Below are 12,137 nucleotides of genomic sequence, written 5' to 3' on the forward strand. Positions count from 1 at the left end.
AACAAATAAAACACAGCTATCATTTGAGTTTGCTATACAAATTACGAATCATATTCAGTTTTTTCATTAAACACAGTCTGCCAATTTACATCTGTTCATTTATGCATATAAGTACTTTTCACAAGTACACCTGCAAAGATCTCACTTTTTTAAAAACCAGTATCTGTATGCACCTACAAAATTCATAGAACCACTATAAGTATATACTATATGTACATCATTTACAAGAGTAAATTTGTTCTTCGTGTCAATATTAATTTTATGTTATATTTAAGTTTTTACTTTCCAATTGTTCATTGATTTTATATAACAATCTAGTTAAGGCAAGAATCATCTGCATACTATCACCCTGCATACATCGTTCCCAAAATGAAACCCTTTCTATAACAGTGGGTCCGGGTGCATAATCATCCAATAAAATAAGTCTGAGTTGCTCAAAATGTGGACAGTACACCACAAGGTGCTTAATTGTTTCTCTCTGCATTATATTTTCACAAAATCGACAATTTAAAGCCGGATATCGATGCCTTACATTATCCCATTTCTGCGTGCGTTCAAGAGTTCCAAACTGATTTAGTCTAAATCTTAAGTAGACATTTCTTATCTTATTACATGGACATATCTTGAGATAATGAGGACATGTACCCCACTGTCGCGGTCTAGAGGCATACTCATTTTGTACTCAGTATTTTGGTCCAAAGTTAACATCCAATCCCACTCATGTAATTTACGTTTATTTCTTGCCAGGCCTAATATAAGGTCTTCTGTTGTGACATTAATATGCTTTAATAATAGGTTCATTTCACTCTTGAACAATTCCATTGAGGGAACAGCTCCATTCATTAGCATCTTATTTAGGTCTTGATATAGTGTGTTTTTGGGAGGACCAAGCATTTTTGTATAGCAGAGTTTACGGGATTTCCATTTCATCGCTAGCGATGATATGCCTAATTCCTGCCTGATAATTGAATTTGGTAGGGCCAATGATAGGCCTAAGGTTTTTTTCCAAAGAATTCCTTGGATTTTATTTAGAATCGAATCAACATTCGTTAGGCAGATGTCCAAGCCAGACAACAAGATAGGTTCGACTTTTAGTAAATAGAATTCCTTTAAAGGTAAAATTGAAAACATGCAATATTTTCTGTAAATGATTCTCATCATCGATTGCAGCCAGCGTGCTTTAGATGATAAGAGCTCTTGCCATGATTTAAAGGAGTAATTATTTGCTAATCAGTATCCTAGATACTTTATTGAGTTGACCGTTTCCAATCTACCTCCATTCAGCGTCCAAAAATAAACTTTTTTCTTTTTTTTCCTCATTATGGAAAATGATAACATGTGATTTGTTTATATTCGCCATAAGATTAGGTTTCTCTGCATATATCTGAAAATGATCTAACTTTAACTGCAGACCAGAAGGAGTTTTGTCAAGAGCAAAAATTAGACAATTTATTTTTAGTTCATCTAATCTGGGAGGAAACATATCCTTCCCAATCCAAAGATTGTCCATATCAGTTAAATATAAATTGAATAGGGTTGCGGCCAAATTGCACCCCTGTTTAACACCCATTTCAGCCGAGATGCAGGGGGTCAAAAGGCCTGTCCTATTTATTCTAATTTGAAAGGAGGTGTTGGTGTGCAACATTGCTATAAGCTGAATCAAATTTCTCGGGAAACCCATAATAAATAATTTGGTCCATAGTAATTCGCCTATGACACAGTCAAACGCGTTTGTTAAATCTAATGATGCGAGATATAGTGACCCTGTGTCTGGTATTTTGGATTTAGCAAATAAATGTGCTAATATAGTGGCATTAAAAGACGTTCCAATATTTCTTCTGAAGCCGGTTTGGTTTTTAGAAAAGATGTCATTATCATCAATAAAAAATTTGAAGTTTTTTTTGCCAAAAGTATAGAAAAAACTTTTGCAGAGGCATCCATTATAGCAATAGGACGAAAATTTGCCGGATCATTAGGATCGCCTTTTTTGTAGATTGGAATAATGATCGTGGTTCGCCATGAGTCCGGAATTGTATTAGTGCCAATGATCATCTTAAATTTTGTATAAAACACAGCAGCCCAGAAGATTGGATCGTCTTTTAACACACACGGAGGTACTCCATCAGAACCCGCTGCTTTTGATGATTTCAAAGTATTAATAGCATCAACTATTTCTTCCTTAGTAAAACAAAGCTTATCAGAGATAACTGTATCCAGAATACCTGAATTAATGTCAACAAATAATAAAGGTAATTTAAACTTATGAGATATATATACTCTCCACTCCTCGGCAGACACAGCCGTGCTTAGTTCGGTCTGTTCCAACTTCTTAGTATTATTAATCATCGCCCATAATTGGCGAGTGTCTTTCGAAAGTAGGCTTTTTAAAGTACGCTGATTATCATTTATCCTTATTTCGCGTCTTATACAATTCATCAATCGTTTGCATTTCTGAGAGATTTTATTTTTACTTTGTAGGCGTGTATCATAAATTATAATCGTTTTTTTTAACTTTCTTATACAGTAGCTTTTTTCTTGTTTCAACCTAGTTATTTCTTGATCAAAGGCATGTCGATGTTTAGGTCGAACAAGGCCGGGCGTATTCAATATGGTATTAAGATGAATATTTATTATCATCGAATTCCAAGCTTCCTGATAGATGGCATTATAGGATGAGTCCCCATCCATGGGTGTTTTCCAAAGATCCTTATTAACTAAGTAGTTTAGTTGTCTACACGTTGTTAATGACCAGCCCACCGAGAGATGTGGACGTTTTATTTTTATCATTTTAAGAGATGGACTTACTTCCAAGGGGGTGATAGAGATTATTATGATCAGGGATATGTTAAAGTGATCACTATAATTAACATCAGAAATGGATGTTCTATTAACATGTGAGATTAGCCATTCAGATATAAAGAAGTAGTCTAAGTAAGAAGATGCTATACCTCTTTTCCATGTACCAGTATGGGCTGAGGGTTCAAAGTCAACCTGGAATAGATTCCAGTCCTCAAAATACTGTTTCCATTTTTTCCCTCTGTTGATTAATTTCTCTTTGTGTTTAGATTTATTATGAAAAGCATCAGGATATTGTATAGTAGAACATATTGAATTGAAATCGCCACCAATCAAAATGGTGTACTTGGGATTGTGTTCACTTGCCACTAAAAATATAGCATCTAATGCATCAAGAAAGATTTCTATTGGGCCGTCCACTGGATTGTAATAGATGCATATCAATAAATACGGATTGTCCGAGTGTCCTTTTAATACGAATTCAACTGCCAACAAATTGTTAAATTCATATATAATTTTAGATTTATGGTTAATCGCATTACTGATTAGAATTGCAAACCCCCCCCCGATGGACGATCTATCGTAGCTCGAAAGGCAGGTCTACTAAACACATCAAAACCATCACAGTAAAACATGCTCAAACACATCGTTTCTTGTAAGAATAAAATGGAGGGTAAATGCATAGAAACAGACTCGTTGAGCCATCTACTCAGATTTGACATCCCACAACAATTCCATGAGATGACTTTCAAACCAATTTCTTTAGGAATGTTTTTGTTTTGTTGCCATATCGATCAATGAGGTCATTAAAGGAGCCAACCAGGTTATATTAGATGCAACACCTACCAAGGTAGAAATTTGATTGATGAATTCTGTAGCCTGTTGTGTATCTCCACTACAAACTTTTTCACCAGGTTGGTTTTGTGCACATGGCAGCGGAGTTTCAAGAAATACATCTGCTTCTTCAATTGATCTTAATAGAATTAGGTCTAAGCCACATAGCTCGAAATCTTTCCTATGTTCCCACAACAACTTAGTAACAATTAGTGATTGAGGTGCACAAATCATCCGAAAGTTGTTGTGGTTTGCAAGCCTAATCCATTCAATATCGCTATGGATCAATGTTCTCAGTTGAGGATTACTTTTAAAAACATTAAAAATGAAAGATCTATTTAATCGTTGTTGTCCGTTCCTTTGCGGATCACTTTGCCATCCTAATATATAGCGTGTATCTCTTGAAAAGGAGATTTGTCCAATGTCATTTTCAGAGTTCTGACGAGATCTTCGCCCTAAGTTTTGTAGATTATTTTCATCTTCAGTGTACTTCCTGGCTTTTTGTTGGTTAGTCATATTAGAAGCAGATGAGGCCAGTTTCTCTATAGTAATCAATGTATTTTTTGTCTCTTCTTCAATTAAGTTAGCATCTTCAAAATTGGTACCATTTGAAGCCTCAGCAACGTTTCTTTTACATTTACTGATTTTTGATTCTTTAGGTAGTTGATGATTGGTCGAGTCCACTTCATCATCATCTAATGGTACATGTGTAACAGTCATCTAGAATTTCATTTCTACTTGTTTTTATTTTCACAACCGGATAAAACGATGACAGCCGGCCCTGCTTTTGATTACTCGAGTCATCAATTACTGTAGACATCTTAATTTTCTTGTCCTTTTGCAGAGGTTTTTTTTGTAGCGCTTTTAGTCTCTGATCATTTGGTAAAGCTAGATTAAGTAGTACTTTCGATTCCTCATTTAATTGTGATATATTAATCACTAATTCATCGCTTGTTTCATTCAATTCATCTAGTTTATTAGTTACTGGTTCATTAGAAAGAATTCTGCTGACCCTTCCATTTTTTTGTTAATTTCAAAGGAGGAGACAGAGGTTGAGTAATCTTTTTTTTATTATTTTTTTTGTTTATCTTTTTTAGGGCCTTCGCTTGTGCACATTTCATTTTGCGTGACATAAAACCTCCATATAAGTCCTTATATTGATCGTCTTCTGGTACACCAACCTCATCAGTCATATTGACTCTCTGTTCATGAGACAATCATTCATTTCCACATATAAGATTATCACGCGTTAGTTGATTTAACATCGCGTCAAGGAGTATTGTGGGACTGTCTGGAGTCTGTTGTGCAGTGGGCATGGAAGAGACATGAGTTGTCTCACATAAAACTGTTGATACATTATTTTTTAGGGCACATTGTTGGACCGTCATTCGATAGAGTACCTTAACGATTTTGACAGAATTCGCTTGAATTAATTCCAACAATGTGTTAGAATCACTGATTGGAGGTTTATTGGAAACAATTGGTCTCACACTTAGTACGCTAGCATATGAGAGTTCATCAGTCTGAGTACCAGTATCTAGATTTGCTTTGCGAGGTCTTTTCGCTAGTTGTATGATATGTGTATCTAGCATGGATATTTTTTCTGCATGACCGGAAGCATAGGCTAACATAAAGCCCTCCATTTTTGACATTTTGTTTGCGAGGTCTGAAATGTTATCCTTTATCGTATTCAAGTATACATGCGTTAGATCGTGGCCTTTCTCTAATAAATTGAGAATAGATGTAATTACAGGAAAGGGTGAATTTTCATGCGTGCTATTTATTGAACTAAGCCCGTGCATTGCATCAATATCAGAATTATTTATCAGAGGGTTTTTACCTCGATTGACGTCTGGATCACTATTTTCATTCACAATTTCGTTTTCAGAAATCAAAACATCTTCATTAAACCTTTCTTCTGTCCCTATAGGCTCCCGTGTGACAACATTTGAAGGAGAGCTTGTTGCAGGACCTGTCTGCATAGGGATTTATGGAAGTGGGTAAGTAATTGTGGGAGGCTCATGATATGCTTCATCAAAGTTATGGAGATAAATACTCTCAATTTGAGCGGGATGAAGTATTGCGGGTGATCTGGGCCCCAAAGAAATACGAACCCGTTTTTCCCATTCATTGATGAGGGCAGGTGCCATAATTGACATCAGATAATTCCTTTTTTTGAATTACAAAATCAGAATCAGGTAGTTGTTTCTGTGGAGTTATAAACATGCATATTTTTTTTCCATCTTGTGTATATGATTTAAATAAAAACAAATCAGACTTCTGTGCCAGGTTTGTGAGTTCATCATCATTAGGTTCAACTGAAAGTGATTGGAGGCTATAAGGTACAGTATTACCATCCATTTCACGTTCATTTTGTATTGGCACAAATGGGAGAGGTATTGATTTGTTATGTGTAGAATCATGATGTTGTAACGGCGCTGTGCCATTCAGCGCCGCATCAGGCTTTACTTTATTCATGCTTTTTCCACTCCTTAAATTGCCAACCATGATCACAAATAGATTCGATATTACTATCAATGGCTGGACACAGAAAAACTAAGACAATATATACACTTCTAAATAGTATAGTTTCTCATACAGTCCAGTAGTGGTTACAATGGGTTTATATTAAGATAATCAGATATAATTATACTAACTTACCTATCGTAGTGTGTATACAAACACCAACCACACTGTCGGACAAAACAACTGTATACTTCAAATAGACTTCCGGTGCTAGCGCAATGCACGTAACCAGTGTGGTTGTAAATTCGTATTTAAGGGGAATATAATACCAAGCCCCCTCCGCGCGAACCGCAAACAGCCAACAGTACTTGATTGTACTTGGCAGGTGCGCGGCGCGGGTGGGCTGGATTAAATACACGCTTCCCGTAGAGCGTGTCCGTCACACAATTTGGGGGCGTAACTTCATGAAACGTAATAGCCTATGAAAAAGGAAAGAGAATAATATCAATGCGAGACCACACCTCCCACAAAAACACCTCCTACAAACTACTCTTCCCTTCCCTTCCAACAGTGCTAAACGAACACATCTCCCACAAACCCCCCCGGATGATAACCACCCCAAACAACCCAGCGAACTCAGTCAAACAATCACCCTCAGTCAGGCAGTCCCTAGTGCAGCCGAAAAGGACGTCCTCCTGCAGTGAAACAGTGTCCGTGGTAGCAGCAACTCCTGGGTGAGAGCGACGCGCAGACCAGACCTCAGCCAACAGTACTTGATTGTACTAGGCAGGTGCGCGGCGTGGGTGGGCTGGATTAAATACACGCTTCCCGTAGAGCATGTCCGTCACACAATTTGGGGGTGTAACTTCATGAAACGTAATAGCCCTCAGTCAGGCAGTCCCTAGTGCAGCCGAAAAGGACGTCCTCCTGCAGTGAAATAGTGTCCGTGGTAGCAGCAACTCCTGGGTGAGAGCGACGCGCAGACCAGACCTCAGCCAACAGTACTTGATTGTACATTCCCAGTACCAGAGAATTGTCTTAGTGATTTCCAAGGCTGTTACCAAATCAGATCTAGTCTGGGCCAATGGGGAGAGGGGTCGGGTGGCAGAGCCAGAGCAAACTGTTTAAAGAGAAAGCTATGAATGGTTGCTCCCAGTCCACCCATAATTTCTGATCAGAATGGATAGGCCAATGAAAAGCCAAACTCAATTGCATACCATAAAGGTGCTGCTGAAGATTAGAGAGAGCTAAAAAACTTTTGTTAATGCTGCACACAGAGTCTTTTAAAAGGTCTTAGCGGTCTTGTTAACCTAACAAAAGTTAACTTTAGTTATACTTTTAACAGATTACCTCAAGAGGTAAGGGGGGAAGGCTCAAAGGCTATACAGCAGAGGAGCTTGCGAAGGAGTCATTTAGTCTGCTATCATGAGATTTGAGCTTTCTTCATCTACCCAAATCCAGCATTAAAGATGAAAACAAATTAAAGGCAGCATAACAGTAGAGGGAGTGATAGTACCTGGCAATGTTTACCCTTGTTATCTAAATGTAGTAGAATGCCACCGAAATGGGAATGAAGACATCAAATGTTGGATCCAGGCCTTCTTTGCCCGAGATATTTAGTGCTACTGGCACATTATGGTTGATTTTATCACCGGGTGCAGCAAGGAATTCTTCTAACGAAGATACCACATTTTGAAGAGTTATATCTTGTTTCTTGAATACAATCACATCATCCGCATAGTTCCAGTTTATGAAGTCTTGTACGACCTACAATAGACTCAATTGTCTGGTTAGCTTTAATGGTTTTGGCAATAAATAATGCAAAAATTGATGGCGAGTGGGGCATCGCTGCCTGTATGAATGCCGCATTCACAGAAAAGGAAGAATGTAGCTTGATTTTTGTGCATGGGTTTGAGAAATTAGCCATGATACACATGGGCCAAAATTAAAGTTAATTTCATCAGCAAATGATCCATAAAATATCAATCTCTTGAAATAAAAGCTTTACATGCATCCAATGCCAACAGGGGAAATGATGCACTGGACCTCTTGGTGATACCCACTGCATCAATGAGCCTGCAAATATTGTCATGGATCTGTCACCCTGAAATGAATCCTATCTGGTCCAAGTGAATAAATGTTAGTACATTTGGGGCTAGCCAGGCAACTAGCTAAGAGTTTGCTATATGTACTAGCATCAGAATTAACAACAACAATGAGGCAATAAGAATCACACAGGAATGGATCCTTATCAGGCTCCACCTGGATGGATGTGACCCCCTCACTCTTAGATGGAGCAACTGTTTTTAATTGAAGAAAGGCTTAAATAATTCCACTAAATGTGGGATAATGATGGTAACAAATGCCTTAAAAATGTAGCAAAGAGAAGCCTTTGGAATCCACAGATTTGTTAAGGACCAAAATGTAATGACCATAAGCACTTCTTATTGATTGTGTCCTCTCACGGATTCCTCATCTTAGATATTGTTTCCTGCTTTAACAGTTCTCTGAAAACCATTTAGACAGCAGGGGGCACTGTGCGACTTTAGTGTTGAGGTCCCTCGACCCTCTATACTCGTGTCTCGACACAAAGTTGTTGCTGCTATAAATAGCTCACACCCCACCCCTTTTCTTCAGCTGCATTTTTCTGCATGCTTTGCAAGCCTTCTGAATGTTTCGACTTCACCGCAGGAATTCTTCCACACGCGCTGTTACTTTTTGACATTTTACTTCAGAAAATGTTTACTCTGAAACAGCCATGTTAAAAAAGATTTGAGCACTGTGATTCGAATATGGCGATCACTGATCCTCAAAGGATTTGTTTCTGGTGCCTTGGCACATGCCAAGTCTTCGTCAAGTGTGGCTCATGCCAATTGATGACTACCAAGGCTTTAATGAGAGAAAATTGAAGCTGGACCTAAGTCGCTCTGTTTCAAAATCTCCCACGTCCACACCTTCGAAGGGGAAATCGTCATATGGTCATAGTTCCATGGGTGAGAAGTCCCCTGAGAGCTTCAAAATGTGGTCCAGAAAACAATCTAAGAGAAATCAAAAAAGAATAAATATCACCACTCTTCCTCAATGGATTCCTCACTCGATGGGCGCCAGGTTTTCCCTCAAAAGCCACTTCTATGGGAAAGTGAGAATAGTTTAGACTAAAAATTATGGAGATCTTTTGACAGGCAGCCCCCCCTTGCTTCTTTGAAAAATATGGGTAAAGAAACGGATCCAGGGGGGGCATGGCTTCGCAGCCATGAGTTAGGATGTTTCTGTAGCAGGCTCTCGCGGATCTGTGCATGATCCTGCATTTTATTGATGCCTAAACTGTTGCAAGAGTCACTGAAGTGTCATCTTCTGCTATGGGAAACTGTCTGGCACAACCGGAACGCATTCACAAAGGAAATGAGACCGGATTGCTGTAGCTGGAGTGGGAACCGTAACGACGAGCTGAGGAGGAGCTGCATAGAAGATGGCGGCCATCCCCGAATTCGGAACAAAGAATCGTAAGGCCCAGTGAAAAGGCAGACCCGCTGTATAGGCAGAGAGAATAGTCTGCAGCTGCCTATGGATACGCTGCACACTGAAAACATACTGCAGTGACCTGTCCTTGTCGACCAACTGATCGGACCGCCGCGACCGAAACCCCTGTGGAGTGCACTGTGTATTGGTGCGGCAGGTCCTGTGGCTACAGCAGTGTGCCCGTTCAAGGAAGCGCGAAGAATGAGGCGACTGGCTCCCGATGTGGAGGCCCACTGTGTGAAGACGGAGCTCTGCACGCAGCTCCGAGTGAGAGAGAGGCAAACTACAGCGATACATTGTTATGGCGGCGGAAGCTGCGGGACTGGATGTTTTTGGCTGCAATAGTAGCATACGGTCTGGCACACGGCCAGGAGCCGTGACTTCAAGCGTCGGATTCAAGTGGAGCGTCCTGGTGGGAGAGGAGCATTGTGTCCAGAGGGCTCCGTCTGAAAGCTGAATAGCATAAGGGAGAAGGTGCTTTAGGTTGCCTGGCACAACGGGTCTCACAAGCCTGATATTCACTAAATGGGGAAAGGCTGGGGCAGACAACAATCATGTGCAGCACAACAGCTAGATGGAAGAAGTGTCCCATCTTTTGATAGGAAAGACCAAGTCATAGTGGATGCAGCACCCAGAGACAGTGATAACATATAACTAGTTGGAGGACCGTAAAGAGATGAGGCAATCCACAGAAATCATGTCATTGACATAACATAAGCCTGAATGAGGGGCTGCAGGAGGGGTCTGAGACCAAATACATAGCAGACGGAGAAACACTCCATGCTGGTGGGACTTGATTAAGGCTCTCACCCTCATTGAATATGGCAAAGGTGGAAGCCGTACCGTGCTGAACCTGGGATCATGACCCATTGCCAAGAGGGGCCACAAGACTAGACCCCAACTGTAGGTGAAGCTGTGAACATGACTGGATGAACCTGCAGAGTGGCCTGACGAGACAACTGAGAAGGGTATGATGATGAGACTGTGTTTGCCGTGAGCCGTGAAATATGCATCGCTTTCGGCCCCTGTTAGGAACCAGCAGAGAAGGCTATTAGATACACGGACATAGCCTGGCTCTATGGGGGCTACAAGTGGAACATTGGTCTGGAGATGCAGGGAGGAGTGCCTCAACTGAGATGGATCGTAGGACATGGCGTCCAAAGCTAGCAGTGGGCGCCGATAAATACACGGACACTGCCTGGCCCCGAGGGTGACACGAAAGGAATCTTGAGCTGGAGCGAAGGTGAAGAGGGCCTCAACTGGGTCGGAGCGTGGAATATGGTGTCTAAAACGAGTAAGCTGAAAGGGAAACAGCCATTGATGGACATATTCGCTAAATCTCACCAGGTTGGAGATGGTTTGAAACTCCCTGAGAACAGCAGACTTGGTGAGACTGCCTCACCAAGAGACGATCGTCAAATCCTGGTCGCCATTGCAGACCTGAAAGTGGCATGGGAATCCAAGCTGGGTTCCACCATTGCAGAACTGAAAACATCCCTTGAAGCCAAAATAGATGCAATCAGCGTGGACGTCAACCTTTTGAGGCAGCACATGAGGGGCCTAGCAGAACGTACAGGCCAACTGGAGAAGGAAGCAGCGACGAATGTTGGCAGTAGCACCACCAATGCCGAAAAGATCTCAGTGCTCCAACAGCAAGTGCGCAACCTGGACACCGGCCGGAGGAGGCAGAAGGGAGAGCGAGAAGGAATAACATCTGCATAGTCGGACTGCTGGAGGGAATGGAGAGTCCAGACCCGATCAACTATGTTGAAAACTTGCTGCTGCAGGAAATACGAGACGGCTCGCTTAAGCAGGGGTTCACAGTGGAGAGAGCACACCAGGCTTTGACGAAAAAAACCACCACCAGGAACCCCCAAGGCCAGTAATCGCCAAAATTCGAAACTATAAAGCTCGAGAGAAGATTCTAGAATATTTCCGCAAGGGAGGCACCATTAACAGGGCGTCGGCGACTATTACGGTATAACCAGACTACACCTTTCAGGTGTAACGGCAGAGGTTAAGATATGTATCGATCAAGAGAAGATTACGAGAGTCTGGCTTCAAATACATGTTGCTCTACCCGGCGAGACTGAAAGTGCTGCATAAAGACAAGGTGATCTTCTTTGAGTCTCTGGTGGAGGCGACGAGATGGATGGACATGCAGAATTGCCCGGCGGATGCGGATGACCAGACAGAAGGCGATGGAGATAAGTGAACCAACGTATACCCTGATGGGGAGGCGCTGTGAGTGGGTTGGGGTACGCGCAGTTAGTTTAAAGAGGTGCTGATTGGATAAATGACTGTGGTAATCCTAATATGGACTTGCACTAAGCGAGGGTGGACCTTTCCACATGTTCTTGATACAGATTTTTGGACTAGCATTTAGCACGTAACGTGAATCATTGGTGTGACAAATGCACAGTAGATAGAGACAATGGTACATGCAATCTTTGTGAAAATAAAAAGCTTTAGGCAGACAATGCAGACTTATTAATATACATGAGACATTAGGCACAGAGAGA

The sequence above is a fragment of the Ambystoma mexicanum genome, chromosome 9 (assembly GCF_040938575.1).
Source record: "Ambystoma mexicanum isolate Mex_15411 chromosome 9, UKY_AmexF1_1, whole genome shotgun sequence".
Lineage (NCBI taxonomy): Eukaryota > Metazoa > Chordata > Amphibia > Caudata > Ambystomatidae > Ambystoma > Ambystoma mexicanum.